Source organism: Lichenostomus cassidix, chromosome 3 (assembly GCF_008360975.1).
Source record: "Lichenostomus cassidix isolate B80296 chromosome 3, HeHo_3.0, whole genome shotgun sequence".
NCBI lineage: Eukaryota > Metazoa > Chordata > Aves > Passeriformes > Meliphagidae > Lichenostomus > Lichenostomus cassidix.
This window is the reverse complement of record NC_139483.1, coordinates 96,898,341-96,920,658: the sequence shown is the minus strand read 5'-3', so window position 1 is coordinate 96,920,658 and position 22,318 is coordinate 96,898,341. Positions and strand designations below refer to the sequence as shown.

The following is a 22,318-nucleotide window of genomic DNA, read 5'->3' as shown; positions in this document are numbered from 1 at the left end:
AGCAACGTGCAATCTCTGCCTTTTTAAAGCCTAGAACTTTTCACATTTGTTTGGAAGGGAGAGGGCAGTTAATAATACATGTTTAAGAAACAGTAAGATCTGCTATGCAGCTGTGCAAAAATTTTAATCTGACAGGCTTATTTCATGTAGAGTCACCAAAGATGAAGAGAAAGGGTTCAAACATCAAGAATTGCTATTTCCTGCTGAAAAAAAATCAGTGAGTGAAACATACTACCCAGTGTGAAGCTTTTAATTAAAGAATTGATATGGTGTGATACGAAAGAAGAAATCAAGGGTTACACTTTTCCTAAAAAATGTGGAGAGTTTTTTTAATGCTGAGGCACTTGCAACTCGATTTTCCTCTGTAAAAGTCAAGGTTTGATTATAGTTCCTGCATTATTATTTATAGTTTGGCAGTTATACATGCCACGTCCTTGGCTGTGGCATTGCAGTTTGCACCATCTATGTCTGCTTCCTAAATTTATTGATCTCATTAGAAGATAAAAATGACAAAGATAGCTCATAATACTTCTGAGAAATGTAAAACCATTAGCAGGTCATTGTCAAAGTTATAACATGTCCTTTTAAGCTGCTTAGCAAACTGGTGGCAGCCTATGATACAGGGATTAACCTGTGCCAGGAGTGACTGAGAGGATCGCAGTGGATGGTTAATATTCAGCCTGCCTACAAAGCTTTGAAGCTGCTTCACAAAATGATACAACGAAGTGATAAACAGAAATACATTAAAAACAAAGGGAACAAAAGTTTTCTTTTCCTGTCCTTTTTCCTGGTCTCTGACATATAAGAAGCAGAATGAGTGTTAGAGCTTCTGTCTGAAATTTAAGAGTTACTTTTTAAAGTTGGGTTATTCTCCCACCACGCAAAGGAGCCTCTTAAGCTTTCCTCTGAGTGCAAGCTGACCTTGGCCAAGACCCTAAGCCATCTTTCCCTGGGGTGGGACCTTGAACTATTCTAGAGCCGTGTTTAAGAGCACAGTGTTAATAATGAGTATTTAAGACACACAGGACACTGCTGTATTTTGAAGCCAGTGTTTTTTGCCCCAGACATTCCATACTGCCCAGGATGCACACTGGTGCAATGGGCATAATAAGACTTGCTACTTTTTTGCAGGAAACCTATACACCTGCATTGTTCTTCTTCTTGTTTACATTTCTTCCTGTAGAGAAATGGCTGTGAGCACTGGCTGATTGCTCTGCTGCTTACAGAACTGTCTGGACTTGGAGAGAACTAATTTAGACTGGCAGAACACACATTGCTGTACGTGACTTGGGATGGAGGGCTGGGTTTTCTGCACTGGTTCACAGGGATGGAGCGGGATAGGTTGTTAAGGAGAGGATGTAGGCAGAAAGACTGGTACCTGATGGGTCTTTTCAGCATCTCACCTGAGTCTTCACTCCCAGTGGAGGGCATGGCGTTAGCTTTAGACAGAGTTCCTGCCAAATCCCTTTGGGGGTGATTGAACATGCACAGGTGGGCTCTGACAAGAGGAGTAGGAAGAAGAGAGAAAGAATAGAAACCCAAACCCCCACTCACTGTTGTCAAGCATCATGTGACCTGATTTACACTAATGCATTATTCTCTTTTAGGAGCAATTTATATGCACATTCCAGTAACAAGTAAACAAGCATTAAGGCAGTGATGAATTAGCCTAGACAACAGTTTACAGATTACACATGAGAAAATGAGAATAATAACAGTATTAATCATTTCAGTTATTCATTCTATTTTTAACCTATTAATGGCTATTTTTAAATTTTTTCTATCAGAAAGTCAGAACTACGAGGATGGGGACCCTTGATCTTCTGTACACAAACCTCTCCGAACAAAACTTGTTTCTGTTTTCTTTTTCTGTGTACATAGCAGTAATTTCAATTTGGTGCGACTGTACATTTTGGCTATATCACACACCTGTAAATTAGGTGTGATGGTGTTCTAATCACCGAGGTGGTTTGGGTTAACTGGTGGATTTCAAATCCTCAGAATGCTTCAAAACCATGTTATATAAATATTAATGTATATAGGTGTTCTCAGCAATTAATTGCCCTGTCACTGGAGTCTGGTCTGCTAATCTTTGATTGTAATAGAAACATTGTTTCCCACTTGATTTAGCAAAACAACCTGTAAAATTTAAAGAGATATTTTCCCAATCACAGATCATGTTAATGATGTCATGGGATGCAGTTAATAAAGAATAAAAAACGCTAGTATCTTTAATAAAATTGTGTGAGGAAAGCTGAATCAATTTTCTAGACATTTCTGAGCTTTAAAAGAAAATTGTTTGGTTGTAATTCAGATTGGAAAAAAACCCAAAAATATAAATTGTCCTGCTGAAGACTAAGTTCTAGTGGCTCTGGCTCTGAAAATCTTTGCCTTTTCCCACTTCCAGTCACTGGATCAAGAGAATTCTTCAATTTCCATCCTAAGAGTAGCCTCCCAGCCTGACTTATCTGGGGCCATGCAAAAAGCTGATGGCCACTGATTTTAATACTAGCCCTAGTGTTGGTGCTCCAGAGTTATGGGTGTTTCTCATGGATTTCTATCCCAGAATCCTGTAATCCTTTTGCTGAATATCCTTACTTCTGAAGGATTAAGGCAAACCCAAAAGGGTGCAGAAAAGAAGAGCAAGAACAATTGAAAGTCTGAAAATCCTGCCTGACATCAAGAGATTAAAGAAGATCAGGGTACTTAGATTATCTGAGAGAAGGTTAAGAGGTGGCTTGATCAGGGTCTCAAAGTCCCAAGCTGAGAAACAGTTTCCCAATATAAGGGGAATCTCTAATTTAGCAGACAAAAGCCATAGCAAGGTCCTGTGATTGAATGCTTAATCTGGACAAGTTCATGCAAGATGTAGTACTTCTGAGATTGTAGCAGCTTTTTTTTTTTAAGGTACTGTTGGATTGTTAGTAATTTTAAGATTTCAAAACATAGCTTTTGTAAAAGGTGTCCTACTTTGACCAGAAATTATAGGGTCTATGCAGAAATCCCTGGGTGAAACGCTATGGGTATATGTTGTGCCCAAGAGGAACTTACACAGTCATAATTTCAGAGTTTATTAATTCTTTGGTAATGAATGTTCCCTACTACTACATAAAAGAGGCTCATATAACATACTACCATTCGCAGTTTTCTAACCTTAATGTCATTATTCAGAAGCTATCAAAGCTGTTTTTGTACCTCTGTGTGTTCTTAGCCCAAAGAAAAGGAAAGCTAGTTAATATAAAAAGGTATTTTTAGCATTTCTGAAAGCTTCTTATGCCAATCCCTAAAAAGAAACAAGAAATTTCTCCAAAAATGCAAATGCTCTGTCTAGAAGCAAGAGTATCATTTTAACCACTTCATCATTATGTGTCACTCCCTATGTATAGTAAGTGCTGTGTGACAGTTGTTTCCAAGAGACAATCAGGGACTTTTCCAATAACTGCATAATTATATTTCATAATATATATATTTGTGAGGCATAGGGCTTTATGTGTTCAAAGCACTTATGAGTCATTAGCTAATGCTCACAGCACCTCTGTGGAATAGGTAAGACAGTATTATAAAGGCAGATGGTCCTCAAGACCACACAAAACATTGCAGGCAGAGAAAGGAATAGAGGCTGGTACCGTCCCATTTCCAAATTACGTGTTCCAGTCTCCAAACACTGTATTAGCTATGTAACTATAGGCACACTGCTTTTAATATCTTGTCCTAAACCTCCATCTCTTGCAATGATTTTATTGGCCTCCTAAACTAATGCAAGGACTAATGCTATGACACTACCTAATTTGTCAAGATCAGCAACATTAGCGTCTATAGTTCTTACAAGGGCTTGGCCTTGCTTACTGAGCTAGTCCTACTGAAATTAAATCACTGCATGAAAAGTATGTTTCATTAAAAATAACTGTGAGGAGGAAGTGGTACCATTTATTTGCAAAGTTTGCCTTTATTTTACAGATCAATAGCATTATGATTTGGCAGTAAAGTCCATAGAGCAGCAGGGACTAAGTGTTTGCTCTGCCAAGCCCAGTCCTTGCTGTTAAAAGAATGCTTTATGAAAGGGACCACTTAAGAAACCAGTAACAGGACAGCATAAATAAATTTTCTGAAAGAAACACCAGATTATTTAGAGTCCATTCTGCCCATTTTTATGCGCAGAAGGAAAGAATATCTGTCTTCAATAGACGAATAACCTTTCACAAGGCATTTCTTGGACCCAACATGTTCCCCATAGTTTTTCTCGCCTTGACTCTGCATGTCTGGCAAAATCACCCTGTAGCTGCTGTGATAGCAATGCAAACTCCAACAAATTAAGTCTTATTCATGAATAAATCTCATGCATGACAGACTTGAAGGAGGAAATGGTAGCTACCCATCTCATCCAGAAGCTTTCCAGTGACATGTTATATGTACTTATTACATTTTCCATAAATTTGGGAAAGTGACTGGCAAGGCAAATGTAAAAGAGATGGTTAAGGTAGAAATGTGTGGAAGGAAACCATATGTTCAAAACCTGACCTCTTGTCTGGATACATTTTTCTCTGAGTTTTGGACACAATCAGGGATAGCTTCTGGACTTCCTTGCTCCTAGGGATTGTCACCTTAATGCATAAATGATAAATTTTAATTGCACCTTAATGATAAATTAAAGAACTACTGAGTAATGGACAAAGGGGAAAATGGGAGGATCACCATACTGCCACCTCACAGCCTATCACAAATATGTATTGCTGTATTTCAGAGATGGATGACCAGATGATTAACCTCATACCAGGCCTTTTCATTTTGACCACTTCTGATGGAGACTAATCCAAGAAACCTAAGAAAATACAAATTCTACTGAGCTGCTATATGTGTTTTGAATTACAAAAGGAAAAACCTTTCCCCCCAAACAGACCAAGTTTCCTCTTTTTTTTGTGTTTCTGGCACAAGACATGCAAATGTCAGAAGGAGAAAATATCACACTCAAAAGAAGACGATCTTGGAAAGTCAGTAATATAAAGAAAGAGAAGTTTCTTGAAAAAGCCAAACAACCCACAAACACAAAGTCTGTGTTTCACTATAAAATTAAAAGCAAGTTACGGAGAAGGCAGGAATCATGGGTCTGTTTCTTTAATGTTTTTAACTTGCTTCATTCCAGATAGTTTCTGGTCAGCTACCTGCCACCTAGGCTCATCTCAAAGACTTAGACATGAAGAGAAGAAGAATCAGCCTTTTTGCACAATATGATCCTGACAGGTGAAGGAACCAAGGACCTTCGCAGGCAATGATATACAGAACAGAAGCAGATCATTAGCCTTGTTGTAAATGAATCAGGTTATAGTGAAAAGAAAACCAGAATATGATATTGTAAAATGCAAAACAACCTGGTAAGGTACACACATCCTCTGCATTTATAAATGCTTATTTAAATGTAATCTACGTTATTGTATCATTTTATGGCTTGCCAATGCAGCTTACTGATCATATAATGCCTCCAAAGTAATCTGATCATTTGCAAAAATCAATAATTACCAATATTCTGCAACTGAAAAGAGCTGGATAATAACCACTCCCTGGAACTTCCTGTGGAAGGGAAATAGGACATTTAGAATCTCTAAAAATGTACACCTAAATTACTTGTTAAACTGCTCATGTGTGTTTCAAGCCCAGATATTAGATTTCTTCTGAACTCCAAAATTACTCATCTGAAAAAAAGTTAATAATAATAATGATAATAACAATAAATAATTAAAAAACACAAGAACTGAAAATAGTGGGAGATGATTGAGTTTTGAGTTTCTGCAAAACATATGTTTTGCTGCTGTTTTTGAAGGCGAAGGTAGGGCCTGAATATTGAAGCTCCATCATTGAAATTTGTGGCCATGGTGCACACTGAGAAATAATATCTTAATACCTAGCCAGAGTGCCCTGTTCACAGAGAAGGGAATAAGGCAAATCATATACAACTGCTATTAGTCAGCACCATAGCACCATCTGAAAGTTTAAGCACTTTGGGTTTGAGGGAATTTTATTCAGAATGTCATATTTTCAGAAGAAGTAGATGTTTTTGTGGAAAACTGACATTATTCCAGTACAAAAACCTTTCCAGACTTATTAATGAGAAGTATAATGATGGGTTCTCACCTAAAATATATATTTTTAAACTTCATAACCTAGCTGCTTGATGAAAGATCCTTAGTTCTGTGGTGAGGAGTGTTTTGGGAAGAACTTTTTTATTGTTGTGAACCTTGTGGCACAGGTACAACAAGAAGATCAATAACAAAACTGGCAGCACTTCATCATAACAGACTGATTTTCAATATTCATTTCATCCCATTCTCTTTCCTCTCTGCTTCTCTGTAAGGACTAGTTAAAAACATAAGAACAAACAGTCAGCTTTTCCAGTAGGAAATCATCAGTGAAGTCCCTCAAAGATATAAACTAGAGCCAGTCAGTGGAAGATCTGGCAAAAGAAATATTGAAATAACATAGTTTTCAAACAATATAAAGCTATTATAAAAATATATATGCTGGAAAGAATTGCAGAGGAATATGATGATACTGACTGACTGTGACAAAATGTCAGGTACAATTCAGTAATTAGAAATGTAAAGTGGTGTTAACCTTATGTACACAGTAGTGGCTTTTGAACTGACTCTTATAACTCAGAACAAATATCTGAGTTCTCCAAAAACATCAGCCCAGAACTCAAGAATGACGAAGGTAGGAGAGGTATTCAAGTGTGTGGAACAGCTTCTTCAGGTGGAGATAAAATAGGCTGTGGGTCTTTGGTGATGGGAATGCCTGAGAACATGAAGGGGAGAGGTGAATACAGAATTTTTATTGAACTCTTCTTGTAACACTGGGCCTAGAAAGCACCACATGTAAACCACTGGATGGCAGGTTTGAAACAAATACCAGGTGTGTAGTTGAGCTGTGCAACTCATTACTGCATGAATGCAAAAGAAGTTTAGACATGCATAGAAAGCTGTTAAACATGTTAGTGAAATAAAAATCCACTGAGAACTATTAAAATATCTTCTTATCAGAGAGATCCTGACAACACATCATGAAGGGAGGAGTGAGTCAACCAAGAAACTATGAGTATATATTTGCCCTGTTCTCATGCTCTTCCTTAGCTCTATTGCTGGAAACGAGATAAAAGGCTATAAGGGCTCTTGTTCTCATGCAGCAAAACTGTTCTCATGTTGATGGGTACTTTCTGTTGTTCTGTTTTGTAATCTGTATGATATGCAAAGCCCACATGTGAATGTGTGTGGTAGCTGATGGCAGTTGCTGTAGCCACAGTGGGGAGATACTCAGAGCAGGGCCACTGCTTCCCAGTCACAGCTTCCTCATCGTGCCCTTTGGTGCGAATGAACCTGATAACAGACAGGGGAATTCAGACCGTCTGTGTTTCTTACCCAATTCCAGTAAATTTGTACCAAGAAATGGTAAAATTATGAAATGGGGAGGCCAATATTCTGTGGTTTGGCTACAATGTTTTTTCCCCCTGTCCTGATTTAATTCAACCAGGCAGTCCAATTTCAGTAATCCTCATCACTTCTTAGCTCCCTGTTTTTTGTTGATGTTTATTCATGTTCTCCTCCTTGTACAATTCTCTGGTTCCCCCTCCTTAATGTGTTGATACCAATGTTCAGGGATGATATAAAAAAAACTGGAGGGAAACACGGTCATTTACTCCTTCTTGTCTTGTTTGTTTGCTTCAGAATTACTTGCACTGACACAAATAGACTTTCCTTGTGCATGGCAAGAGATAAGGTTGGGGTTTTCTGCTTTATTTGTTCTGTACCACACATATTTTCCCCACCCACTCCCTCACTTGCTTTTATACATGCTCACACACAGATGTACTTGCATACTATAAGGTTTCAGAGAATTTCACTCAGCTTAGGAGAATGTGACCAATGTCTGGGATGAAAAGTTTATATTTTCAGCATCACAAGTCATTTCCACCAACCTTACCATCACAGGTGGGTGTTTCTGGGAAGGGTGCTAAAGCACCTAACACAGCATTTAGGACACTGAAATACCATTAGTGAAAGCAGTGCTATGAAGAGTTGGGGTATGCCATGTTGTGACAAACCATTTGCAGCCTGCTCAGTTTAGCTTCATATTCAGACTGGGAAAAGTGATTTAACTAATAGGTGAGCAGTTGTCTGTGTTTTTCTGCCTATTTCTTTCTGGAAAATGTCAGTATGGCTCATAGCTCTGCCTCACTGCTGTATCTCTGACTACTACTTCTCATATGGGAAGCTGCACACTGACAATTTGGGTGATTTTATGAATAGAGGGATTTTTCTGAGCCTGCTGCATTTTGCTTGAGCGTTCTCCCAAAGCTGTGTGTCTCTGCAGATAGATGAGTGCATCTGCAAGTTTCAAGATGTGTGGTTTCTGTGGGTGGAGTGGGATGAGTGTGGTGGGTTGAAATAAGAGAAGAAGAAACGGTCTCCAGCATCAATAAAGTTTCTGGTGCCTCATGAATATTTGTTCTCTTACAGGTTCTGCTTTTTAAACACTGACCTCAGGAGAAGCTCTGCAGGATGAAAGGGTTATTATGCGACTGGACACCTTGAGTCACTTGGGGTAAATTACTGCAGTCTCTCTGTTATCAGTTAAGCCCTTGTGTTCTGGTGAAGTCAGTGGAGCTTGTTTTCACCGGTGTAGTATCTGAGCCATCAAGTTTAATGAATCGTTACAAATAGTTTAATCTGCACTTGCAGGTACTATCAAAAGTACTTTTTTTTTTCTTTTTTTTTTTTTGCCAGGAGAATTTTTTTACCTAGGAAGATCAGGCTTTCTCAGTCACAATGGTTTAAATATGGAGTAATGGAATAGGTTTTGCTCATTAGAAAGCCTGATGCTGAATTCAATATTCCCTTCTGCTAAACTTACCTCCTCCAGGATTTAAGATTCTAAGTTGCAGAGGATAAAACATAAGGCCCTGGTTAATTGCAAATAAATAGTGCCAGAAAAACATACAGATGGTACCTGAAGTTCATTTCTGAAGACTATCCAGTAAACTATATATAATTTACATGAAAAGTATGTAGAGTAAGCAGGAGAACAACTTTTTTTGTGGTTCCTTGCATTTGTAAAACAACAAAACAGCAAAAAAAGAAATAATAAATGAATACCCTTAGTCAGTGAAACTTCTTGTTTGGGAAAACAGCAACCTGTATTTCTATTTATTTGCCTTAGTCAAATTAACTAATTTAACAAATCTGAACATTTCAGCATTTTACAGGATACAGGTATAAATATCTGGCAAGTAGAGTGTATATATTAAACTACATCTACTTAGCTAGTAAATATTTTGCTGCATTAGTTTGCTCATTCCCAAGCAATCAGTTGTGAACTCCAGTGTTGTAACGGGTCCACAGGGAACATTTGTGCTTTGGTTGGCACTTAGATTAAATTCATCAAATTATTTTTTTCCCCGTTCAAGGCTGACATTTCAGAATGTTTTTTTAAAAAGGTTGTGTGCCAACTGCCAAAGTCAATTAATTAAATGGTAAATCTGAAATTTGTAGGGGAAAACTATCATTCCCTTTTGCTATGTGACCTTGGAGATGTGAACATTTAATCCACAAAACACATGGCTTACCAGAGGGTCCTGATCTGCTTGCACTGAAAGTAAAAGCAAAGCTTGCTGAGATTTTTTGTGAGATTAGGGATTACCTCAAGGATGGCATTTTACTCTGCATTTTCCTTCTGATTTTTATACTTGGTAGTAATAACAATATCATTTGAAGTCCTGTTATGCTTGAGAGCTTAAAGGATTCAGCACTTAGTAGGAGGAAGCAGTGCAAATTTGAGGACTCATTTTCCATATAATTGAGATACCCCAGATGAGGGTGTGATGTGCAGTCCCAGAATTTGCTGGCCAAAGAACTCCATCTTAGATCTTTAAAGGAAATCTTAGAGGCAAAATTCAACAGACTTGAGCAGATGGTGATCATATTCCTACATAGCAGAAGTATTGCAAATCTCTTCCCAAAACATACACCTTCCAAGGAGTGTATATACCCTCATTGTCAGCAAAGACAATCTGGTTTCAAAGATTAGACTGGAATTTGCTCTTCTGCCTCCTACTCTGTATGTCTCTTTTTGTACCTCCCAGTGAACTCCTCATATTTATTTGAAGCTTTATCATGTCAAGGTGCTTGGAAATTAGTGCAGTGCACTGACTGTTCTTCAGCCATTAGTTCTCTGTCATTATTTGGTATTGATTTGTGTTTATTTTTTCCCTGCCTTAAAACTGTGATGCAGATCAGAACCCTGTATTTGGGGCCCTGTATATGCATGGACTAGAAACACAGCCCAAAACCAGTGTAAAAGACAGTAGAACCAGTGAATAGGGCAGATGGGTTAAGGCAGACCAGATACATGACCTAGTACTCTTCTACCTGTGACATTTGAAATTCTTTCATTCTGTGTTTTGCTATAAATTTAAGTTCAGGATTTGTTTTCATCCTTCCTACTCCCGATTTATTTCATGAAAGTACATGTATTCTTTAGGAAGATAAAAGATGCCTAAAGAGAGTGGCTTCCTGCACATTCAAAAACTCGTTGGGATTTGGTCCCTAATTTAGCATAAGGGAGGCTACAGTTCAAGGAAGGCACTGGTTAGCCCTAAGTAGTAGGGAAGAATGGTGAAAGCTGCTAGTGCCAAGAGTGTTTCCTAAATACCAGCCTTGTGGGAATGTAGACCCCATGTGTATGAAGAGACAGGAAACTAATTCTTAGGATTCATAATCTTGTGCCTTCCCTTAACCCTTTGCTTTGTAGAGTGAGTATAGAACAATTCTTTCTATCAAAGCCTGTAGTGCAAATCTTGGAATTGTCCTGCCTGTCCCAATATAGGCCATTTGGAAGTAAGGAAATCTGATGTTTTTCCTGTTGAAAATGTTCCTCCTTGTGAAAGAGACTTACAGATATGGTGGCCCAGAGGGACCAAGTCACTTATGTATGAGCAGAAGTGGGAGTTCTTCAGCTCTGCTTTTCTGAGATACTATTACTGTATTTAATCCTGAGGATATTTGATGTAAAACATTAGCAAGAATGCCTTCAGGAAGAAGATAAATTAAGGATGCCAAGCTGTGGATAATGCTTGGAGTCAAAGCTATTTTGGATTCCTGAGTTCTTTATACTGTAAAATTGAAGTGTTTCTATGTCTGGAAGGAGAATCACTGAGATGACTAAGGAAACTTTGGTCTTAACACTTGAAGAACTTCAGATGGTGCAAAGGCTAAGTAGTAGATGAGTGAAAATTTAGAATATTGAATTAAATACTATCTGAAGTGTCTAAAGTGTTGGGTGGGCCTAAAACTCAGCTGATGTGTGTTTAAATTGCCTTGCTGTAGGATGGATTTCTTGATATTTATCTCAGGGCAATGTTGGGCAGTGAAACATGTCAAGTGCTCACCTATTACAGTAATAACTGTACCATATATGGACTTAGAGAGATAGAAAAGCATTTTAAATGGCTTGCAAAATTTGGCAGAGAACAAATCTTATGAATGTGATCACTAGATTACCAAATTTTCCTTGACCAATAGTGGTTATCTCTATAGCTTTTGTGCAAAATGCCTGTATCTCCCTGTGATATGTGATTCCAGTTTTACAAGAGATAATTAAACATGAAAGAACTAAACATCCTAGTTTTTTCCCCCTAATGTTGTATCTCAGCATTGTCTCCATCAGTAGCCTTGTCCGCAGGAAGTGTAAAGTTTCCTGCTATGATTGTTTGACTGCTGCCAATTATCAGATCTGCTTTTGGCAGCTTTCCCCCTCAACCTGCTGATTAGCTAATGTGTGGTTACTAATACAATATGGGAAACTGGTGTAAATGAAGAAGCAAAAGATTTATTAATTTCATGTGCTAATTACTGTTTGTAATATAATTATCAATACTGCAAAAAGAAATTCTGGCTTAAGAAATAGCCAGGTTTCTATGTCTTGTGAAATGAGGCGCAAGAATTTTGTGCAGTAAACAGGTATATTTTCCCCTTGATACCTACACATAATTTTCATTAGATTCATAGGTTTCAAAGGCAGAAGAGAGATCATTAGAGTTTGGAGTCTAGCTACTTGTAAAACACAGGCTAGAGAATTTCATCCAGGTACCCTACATCAGAGCTAATAGAAAGCAGGAGCCAGATCCTATACTGGATGTACAGCAGTTTTACCCCACTAAGCTGGAATAATGGTGATTTATACCAGCTGAGAAATTGGCAGTAGACTTAAATGACAATGGATTCTTTTTGCATAAACCTAAATGAAAATGGTCACTTATATTTTAATAGCCGTGTTGAAAGAGCCTTGCTGGGAGTGAGTTTTTGAAAAGTATTTTAAGCTTTAGAAGAAAATGAGGGTTTTTCCAAACCTTTATGGGATGACTGTGTTCCCTGTTGTAATTTAAACTTGTCCCTTCACTGAAGAAAAGACATAAATTTAGCAGAAAAAAAAAATCTCTTCCAATTCAAATATGTGCCAAGATTCTTATTTGTAATTAAATCATGCCCTGGGATTTTAGTGGGGGAAGGAAGAACAAAATAATGTAATAAAAACCTGAATATTCTCAGAGCCAAGAGGAACTTGAACTCAAAGTTTCAAAGATTGAAAGTCTCAAGAGCTAAAAAGTAGAGTCTGTGATTTCTTTCATTAGGTTCTATATTTGGCAAAACAAGATGTCTCATTACTCTTTTGTAGCCATCTGCATGAGTGTGTGGATGATGTTATTATATTTATAGCAGATACAGTCTTATCATTTAGCTACAGACAGAATTCTACCTGCTCGGAGCTACAGGGTTTAAGAATGCACTCAGACAATATTGACATAGACAATGCCATAACATCCTGCAATCTGCACAGTAACTGAGACTTTGTGCACACCAAAGCTGAACATAAAAACTTCCTTCCTGCTCCCCTAAAATGAGAGTGTTTAAATGAAAATACCAGTGTGGGGAGAATATCCTTCAGATTCCCAATAAATTTCTGTCAGTTCTATCTCAGGAGAAGGCAGTGAAGGCTTTTGTGTTTAGTGATATAGAAATCTGTGACTATCACATCAGCATGTAGAATGTATAGAAAGACAACTTTTTATTAGAGTAGCTGCTTATGTGGACAGTAAGCAGAGGGAATCTTGTCTCATAATATTCCCATTCTCAGTGACAATAAGTCAACTGCTGGTTTGGCTGATGAACAGTTTGAAGTGCTTTATATTTGCTGAAGAAAACCTAAGCAGTGTACACATTGTAATACATTTTCCGTACTTTTTTCCCCTCAATGTTTTTCTCCTTCAGAGATGGAAGTCTTTTTCAACATGCCACAACACATTTGATGGCACTGTCACATGGGAAAAAAACCCCGGTAATTTCTGCACAGGTAAACATCAGAAGATATGGTCTGAAGCTTACAAATCAACCCCACTTGCTTTCTTTACTTTAAGCAGGACTAGAAGAGCCAATCCCTCCTTGGAAAGCAAGGTTTATTTTTGTCCCTTATCCAGAAGGATTTAAGTGTTCCTCATCCTTTAGGATTCTCAGGTAACTCCATCGTACCACTAGGTACTTGGTGACATCACATTTGCCTACAAAGTTTGTAGCAACATCACATCCTTCAGCCTGTTGCAGACATCTGTCTCATGAGGAAAATGCAGCTGCTGAACTGATCTTCCCACGATGTCTAGACTCAAAGTTCATTCAGCACTCCACAAGAAAACTGAGAAAAAATATCTGATTATCTGTTTTATGCAGCCAGGCAAGACCAAACAGCTATCAATGCTACCTTAAATATTCTTGTTTGTGAACATCAGACTGTTAGCTTATGGATCCTCAGGGGCGAAACACTGGGAACAATTGCTTGTGAAGGAGAGCAGCCCTTAGCAGCACCGTACAAAGTTTGGTGATGTACTGCAGCATGTAGAGGCCACTGCTCCTTCTCATCCTGCCTCATTATTGTGTCTTCTGCCCAAGGATGTGTGTAGAGGGTGCCAGCATGTTTGCACTGTGATAGAAGGAAAGAAAAGACAAAATGTGAGTGCCTGGGAGAAGCCAGGCAAGAGAGGCTCTGACTGAGGTCTGAACTGCATATGGTGTAACTGTATATTACTTGTTATGATCCTGTGTTTATTGGTTGGTCCTACAGTTCTCAGACTACTGCACTGACTTCCAGGAAACTTTAAAAACATTGTTTTCCAAAAGCTGAAGTTAAGCTATTGCCATAGAAAAAATAGCTGTGGTTTATGGTCTTATCAAATTAAGTTCAGCTTCAGTAAACATGACATGAAATCTGTGTAGCACAGCCTCACCAGTGAACAAAAAGGCTTATTCAGCCAATCATATATAAATATCAGTAATATAAAATTCCAACAATTGTAAGAGAATTGCATTCACAGACGCTTTGCGCTTTCAGCCTGGTGATAAAACATCAGTCTGTGTATAGTTCCATTTTGTCATTTGCTTGTGGAGTACTTCCTTCCCACACTGAAATTAAAATTTAAAAGACTTTCACTTTGAGGAAAAGAGCATCACTGAAGAGAAATTCTCCCTGGCAAATTAATAGATAAGGTCTGTCATGCTAACTCAAAAGCAAGCAAAAGGTAAAAATTGAATCTCTTTATCACAGTTGAGTCATTTTTCTAAACTGGGGAAGTAATATAGGATGGAATATATAGGACAGATTCTCTAACAGAAAGTGCTTTTAAACTTTAAAAGATCCATAACTAATATTGGGAATGGTTATAAATGACAGTCTTCTCTTTTAGATTATGTTGCATTTATTACATTCTACCAGGATTTTATGGAGACTCTCAAGGAATTAAAGTTATATTTATGATAAAAATACGGAACTGCTTCTAAATAGCATTTTCATCATATTAACTGTTGCCTAGATAACAGGCATATCTCCTCGAGCACCTCTATTCTGGTTTAGCACTACAGCTTGGAAATTAATACAGTCATTATAAGACAGCAAAGCTATATCACTTACCATTTCATTATTGTTCAAGTCAAAATCCATATTTTTTCAGTTTTCCCTAGGGATACAAACTGGATAGGGAAACGTTATCATCTTGCAGAATAATCTCTCAAGACTCACTCTCTTTGGTGTTAAGAGGAGCCGTTAATCATATTACAATAATTTTCATATTAATAGGTCCCGTGTAAAGACAGAGTTAATGCTCTCCTTCTACATTCAATCCTCCAACAGATTTATATATATATATGTTTATATATATATGTATAAAAATATATATATTTATCTGCTTGGAACTAGATTAGCACAAAAGATATCACGTCCTACTCAGTATATGAATCAGGGTCAAATCAACAGCAAACGCTTAAATTTTTAATCAAAATGGCAATCTGTCATCCCTAAGAGTTCAGTAATGTGTAAGTGAATAATATGAATATATTTTAATGGAAAATACACGGGAGAATTTACTGCAGCACACAGAAAACATTCCATGGAGTATCTAGAAGATACTTTAGTCCTTGTATGAGATGCTGTGATCCTGGCATGCATATCCACTCTAAATTAAAAATCATCTTTGGATCTGAATTTTGTGTTTTTGAGGAATCAATACACCCTTTATTTCTGTGATCTTCTGTGATACTGTGATTTTCTGAAAGCTTCTCATATAATGATGTACATTTAATAATGCAATGTTACTTAAACTCAGAGCATTTTCTGATATTTTTCCTTTTTTTCCAATCTGCTGACCTGAGTAATGTGGCCTGCTCAGAAGAAGTTGAGTGTGAACTTAAGAAGCTGTGCAAGAGGTCAGGTGTTTGCCTAATTTTCAGCAGCCTGAATGTGAAACAAAGATGGGTCAGGTCTGCAGAGACATGGGGCTGACCCAGCTCTGCTCCTGCTCTGCCCTGGCTCGTGGGAAGCCACTCCATGTGGGAGCCTGAGCACTGTGCTGGAGTGGCAGATAATGAGCCCCATGGAGAGCAGAATCACACGGTGCTGAGTTAATGTGGCAGTTTGGCTCCTGAAGCCACTCGGCTCAGCCCAGGAAGGAGCTTGCTGCCTCTTCTTGGGCAGTGTGGGAAGATGCTCCCCTGGTAAACCTTCCCTTCCTTCAGCATCCACTCTCCTTTTGCTAAGCTCTTTTACTGTAATGATGCCATCTCTCTCAATGTCCTTCATTATTCTCCTCTCTGTCATTCCCAGGGGGTCTGATTAAAATCAGTGGAAAGCTCTCCTGGATTTTACTGGCTTTGGTTCTCTGGCTCTGCTCCTTAATTTGCCTTTCTCGTCTGTTTTTAGCTGCTTTCTGTTTAGGCTCACTTCTGCTGTGTTCTAAACATCCCTCATCTTTCCCCACTTTTGTATTTCTGTACTTTTATTCCTATTCTTGACCTGCTCGACAACTGTTAAATTACTTAGGCAGTGAGTAAAATGCAGATTAAAGAAGTGCTTTCAGCTTTGAGCTAAAATGTGTTGACAGGACTCACAAGAGGCCTAGAGGAGACATGGGAGAGCAGCATAATTTTGGGAGAAGGAAAGCTAGAAAAATGACTCTCATCAGATCTGAGGTCTCACCATGATTCTGTGGCAGCACTCCTGGCTGCCTTAATGAGGTCATGAATCCACTAACAGTGTGTAGAAACAGTTCTAATTGGTGATAATTTAAACACTTGTTTAACAAAATTTAAGGTAGCTGGAATGGGGCTCTATCTGCACTATACTGGTGTAAATCAAAAGTAATGTTATTCAAACTTATGTTCTTCTAGAATAGCAGCACTTTAACAGAAATCAGATTCTAAAACACTCCTGAATTTCAGATATTATACTGTATTTCCATTTATAACCTGACATAATTCCCACACAGCATATGGTATTAATCTGGTGTAAACACCATGTTATGATGATACTCAAACACATACAGCTGACATGAAAATGTCTTCAAGTACAATATTTCCAAAAGCAATTATGTCTATATGGTTGGTAGCTAGTTAGCTTGTGTGAAGTTTTATTTCTTATTCATACATACATGAAAGTTCACAGGATGAAACTTTATGTATAAAAATGGAGATATTTTCACTGTTTGCAAAAAAGTACGAAAAAATCAGTGTAGTCTACTTATGTTGGCCTTTTGTAAAGAAATCTCACCTTCATGTGAACGCAGGATTTTTACAGTTTTGGAATTTCCTTTTGTTTGCTTTAGAGTGTAGATATATAGATGAATGCAAGAAATACAGTGACACAAAGTGAAACTGATGATATGTTGGTTAGAGAAAATGAACTCCAAAATAAATATTTAGGGAAATTTTGCAATTCTCAGAGGAGGTACTACTCTTGATGTGTGAATGCCTCAGACATCGATCTCTGCTGGTAACCAAGCATTTTTCAGTGTTCTCTGATGAGAGGGGTGGGAGACCAGCACCCCTTATCCAGGTAGATACTTGTGTGAAACTCTTTTAAAAAATTGCTGAAGATTGGATTTGAGCCAATCATTTTGTCAAAAGGAGATAAATAAAAGCAACTCTTTTGGAAAGTAAATGCTTATGGATGGTAATATTTTTGCTTGAACACTTGCCAGTAGGGCCAGATTTACAGGTAGTGCAAACTTTTATGGTGCCATCTCACCTGTTCATGTAAATTCATTTATTAGGATGAAGTGTAGCTTTTTCACAGATTCCTTCTAGGTCCACCTCCTACCTAGAATTTCAAAATTTTTAGCCTTTCCTAGCCCCTTTTTTTTCTTCCTGAGGATCCTTTTTTAAATACATTTATAAGACAAAGAAAATAAGGCAACTGAGTATCACATTCTCCTAACAGAAAGGAACTGCAAGAAACTGCTTAACAACCAACTCTGCACTCGTTAGCTTCAATATAAATCTGCAATGACTTTATTTTTATTACTTCATACTTGCACTACAGTGAATAACAGTAGGTTAGGCTGTTGATGGCATTGTAAAATGAGCATTTCCAGCTCATCTCTATTATCCAACACAATATCTTAGTTTTAAAAAAGAGACAGCTAAAAAAATTGCAATGGGACAAGAAAAAAATGTGGAATAACTCCACCGAAAATTTACACCAGCGTGACCAAGAATTGAATTTAGCCCACTTTGTTGAATTCCTTTTAATGGTTTCTGCATGTTCAAGCATCCACCAGAGATTAGATGGGAGGCAGCAGACTTGCTGTTATCTGCGATCCAAGCAGGACGCCCGGGGTGAAAGGGTAACGCATTATCACTCTGCGCCACCTGGCCCATCCAACACAATTTGAGCAACCATAATTGTATTGATTACTTCTTGTGCTCATGACTAATGACCTCTAGCTGCAACCTTGCATTTTCTAAATCTTTTATATTCTGATTTAATAATAAGATTTGATTAAAAATTGCCATTAGCCAATGCCAATGATTAGTCAGCAAGACTCAATGCCGCCAAGTTCCAATGAGTTTCATTATTCTGGAATTAAAAAGCACAGAGAACTTCTCTGGGTTAATAATACAATGATTCTGTCTCAATCAGGAATGAAAGAAAACAGCTCTAATATACAAATGCAGCAAAATGTGTGGCTATTACTAATAGCCACATTTTACAGAGAAGCGTTTGAAGAATTAAAGGGACTTTGTCACAGATGGTGGGGACAGTCTGCTTTTACTTTTTATATTTGATTGGAAAGCCAGTGTCAGATGGTGTGTGAGGGGGCATTTTCCCAAGGAAAGACATTTCCTTTGGTGAAACAAGAATATGGAGTTTATTCAATTTCTCCATGAACATCTCTGCCACAAGAAAACAATGCAAAGTGTGTGTTGGCAAAAATCAATTGTGATTTTTATCCAGGTTATTTACCTATGGAGAATATATTTAACGATGTGTTTTTTCCATTTTTTAATACAACTTATCATTTAAACAAAAGGTCAAATTGTCACGTCTTTCACAGAATATAAAGTATGTCATCCTCTTTCAAGAAGGTGAGATATAAACACATACTAATTTTTAGACATGTAGCTAAATCCTGCTGAAGAGTGTTAGGACAGACTTAAGTATGTATCTAAGCTCTGCTGGATCTGAATTGAAGCCTTGGTGTTTCTGTATTTGGGGTGCACTGGAGGAGATGCTCTGTGGGGCAAACATCTGCTATGGGATGTGATGTTCCCTCAGATCCCATTGAAGATAATTGAGGACTGGGTGACATTGAAGTCAATAAGAGCTGAGAACACTCAGCACCTTTCAGGTTCAGGTCTTTAAATAATAAAAGACTCTTGAGACACAGTAAAAGCATTTCCTGCCTGTCATACAGGAAAGCAGGAAAGCTGTCCTGTCTCACTTTCATCCTGCAGAAAATGTGCCATGTCCCAAATGTTAGTCCCATAAGATTTTTAAGGTATTTGAATAAAGAAATACCTTTCTAAAGTGTTGCAAACATCAAAGCTTGTACTGGGTTTGCATGGCAAGGTTTTGGTAGAGGGGGAGGTTACAGGGATGGCCTCTGTGAGAAGCTGCCAGAAGCTTCCCCATGTCCAGCAGAGCCAATGACAGCTGTCTCCAAGACAGACCTACTGCTGGCCAAAGTTGAACTTTGGTGGAGCCTTGGGGATAACATAGTTAAGAGTGGGAGAAAACCCCACTAAACTGGGGTACAACATCTGCTGGAGAAAGAAATGAGCATATGTGAAAGGAACAACCCAACAAACCTCAAAGTCAGTGCAGAAGGAGGGGGAGGAGGTGCTCTGGATGCCAGAGCTGAGTGAGACAGGCTGTGCTCCTGCAGCCCATGGAGGTTTGTGATGAAGCAGAGATCCACCTGCAGCCCATGGAGAACAAGGGGATGCCTGAAGGAGGGTGTGACCCCATGGGAAGCCCGCATTGGAGCAGACTCCTGCCAGGACCTGTGTCCCTGTGGAGAGAGGAGTCCATGCTGGAGCAGGGTTGCTAGTAGGACTTGGGACCTGCAGGGTACAGTCTGGAGCAGCCTGTTCTTGTAGGACTGAGCCCCATGGAAGGGACCCAAGCTGGAGCAATTAATAAAGAACTGTAGCCCATGGTAAAGACTCATGCTGGAGAAGTTTGTGGGAACTCTCTCCTGTGGGGTGGACCTCACACTGGATCAGTGGAAGAGGGTGAGGAGTCCTCCTGCTGAGAAGGAAGGAGCAGAAGGGACACCATGTGATGAACTGACCACAGCCCCATTCCCCACCCTCTATGTTGTTTGGGACAAAGGATGGAGAGAAATCAGGAGAGAAGCTGATCCTGGCAAAAAGGGTGGGGTGGGGGGAAGATGTTTTAAGATATGACTTTATTTCTCCGTGGTTTGACTTGTAATAAATTAAACTAATTTCTCCAAGAGGAGTCTGTTTTGCCAATGCTAGTCACTGGTGAGTGATCTCTCCCTGCCCTTATCTTGACCCATGAGCCTTTCTTTATCTTTTCTCTTTCCTGTGCAGCTGAGGAGGGCAGCTTTGGTGAGCACCTGGCACCCAGCCAGGGTCAACCCACCACAGATCTTTTGCCACCTTCAGGAATATAATTTTTAAGCATTCTTTGTTAATAAAGTTTGCTTTTGGCAACTGTTGTTTTCCCTGCTTATTATAAGTGCCTTTAAAATGTTTCCATTAATTAAGACTGCTTTTATAGGCTACATCCATTTAGTAAAATTGCAGAAAGAAGTGCTGCCGACACATCTGCCATTGACTTCTGTTTGCCTGAGCATTTTATACCCCCGTGAATAGCACAGTGGGGAGAGAAAGCCTGCGAAAGAGGATGATACAAAGTGGTGAATTCTGTCCAGCAAAACATGGAGGTCAGGAGAGACTCAGCTGATTACATACTCATGTTTTCCAGGATTTCATGAGGAGAGTGGAAAGTTGGTTAAGCACTGGTTACAACAGAATAGCTCTCTTAAAACATACTAACTGAAATACTCAGAAAATAAAAATGTGTAAAATGTGAGTTCGAATAGATGAGCTTGTGTTTTGTGGGATCAGGCAGGAAGGAGGTTGATCTGATCATCCCTGTATTAACTTACCGAGGTTTTTATACACCCTCAGCTGACAGCATTACTAGCCAGATTATAATTATAATTACCTTGGCTTCATCTCAGTGTTTATCTGCCATGACACCCACCCAGCCACCTGCCTGCTATTAATTCATTCAACACTAACTTCATATTTTTTCCTTTTATCTTGTTTTTTTCCTGTTATCTTTACTTTAAAAAATGTGTCTGTTATTAGAAATAAACTAACACAATATTTGTTTGTCCATGACATCATGTATTCCTTTGTTTAAAAAAATAGAGAAAAAACCAACTCAGAATTCTTCAGATTATAAAAATAACCTGTTTGTATTTTATAGTGAAAACTGGAAAGATCTGGCATTTGACTCAAAAACTCGGAACAGCTGATAATCTTCTTTAAATTGAATCTTTTTTTTTCATCCATGATACTGCCAGATATTCAAATAAGAGGAAATTCATGACAAAGGGCAATAAGCACTATACTGAGTTGGCTTGTAGGATTCCACTGTGGGTGCAATTTTGTATGAGTGCTGGATATTTGTTGCTGTTGTTGCTCCTGAGGTGCTGAAGTTTTTTATTTGTTCTGACAGAACACTGAATTTTCAACTTGCCTGTAAAATGATGCTTCAAAAAAAAAAGGAAAACCAGGAAAAACTTGAAAGAGCAGCCATGTCCACAGTACTTAAAGCCTTAGAAATACTTAACACTGCATTCTGCTATGCTGTTTATGGGACAGAAAGCACTTCTCCCCAGTATGCCCGGAACTGTGAACTGATGCTGTTGTGCGGACGTCCTTTTGGATGTTTGGTGAGTGGCAGATTGAAGAACACACTGTAATGTGTTAGAGGAAGCTAATTATAATAATGGCTTGGGGTCAGGTAAATGCTTCACTATTTATCTGACCCAACCACTGTTTATTATACTCCTTGTGTCAACACATTTTTACAGAGTGAAAATTAGCAACTAATTAATTTAATTTCAGGAGTTAATGCCACTGTAAAGGAAAAAAACCCCAAGGTTTGTATTGAATAGTGATGTTTCTAGAAGAGAACATTATAAACATTGAAGCGAAGGGTTTTAAAAGCAGCTTTGAACTGAGTAATCTGAAGGTCTGATTTTGCAATCATTCATCAAGCATCAGTTCATCAAACTGCCCTTAAGTATCTGGTCAAGTCTTGCTCAAATCAAAAGCACCTGTTTAAATGCTTTCTGCACTGTGGTCTTAGACCCTGCTCAGGCAACATTTCTGACTTTACTGAGCCTGCTTCCCGGGAGATATGTGTCAGGGTGTGTGGGGGTGCGGCGGCCCGATGCTGCGGATCCCGAGTCCCC

The 22,318-nt window shown here is 38.5% G+C and overlaps 1 long non-coding RNA gene across 1 annotated transcript in view; it reads left to right on the top strand.

The window, feature by feature from the left end:
* LOC146440259 (uncharacterized) overlaps positions 1–20,540 on the top strand; it is a 105,391-nt gene extending 84,851 nt beyond the window's left edge. Inside the window, exons 4-5 of the long non-coding RNA XR_014851095.1 lie at positions 8,505–8,589; positions 13,311–20,540. This is a non-coding gene — a long non-coding RNA (uncharacterized LOC146440259). The remainder of the gene's footprint in view (positions 1–8,504; positions 8,590–13,310) is intronic.
* The last annotated feature ends 1,778 nt before the right edge of the window (positions 20,541–22,318 follow it).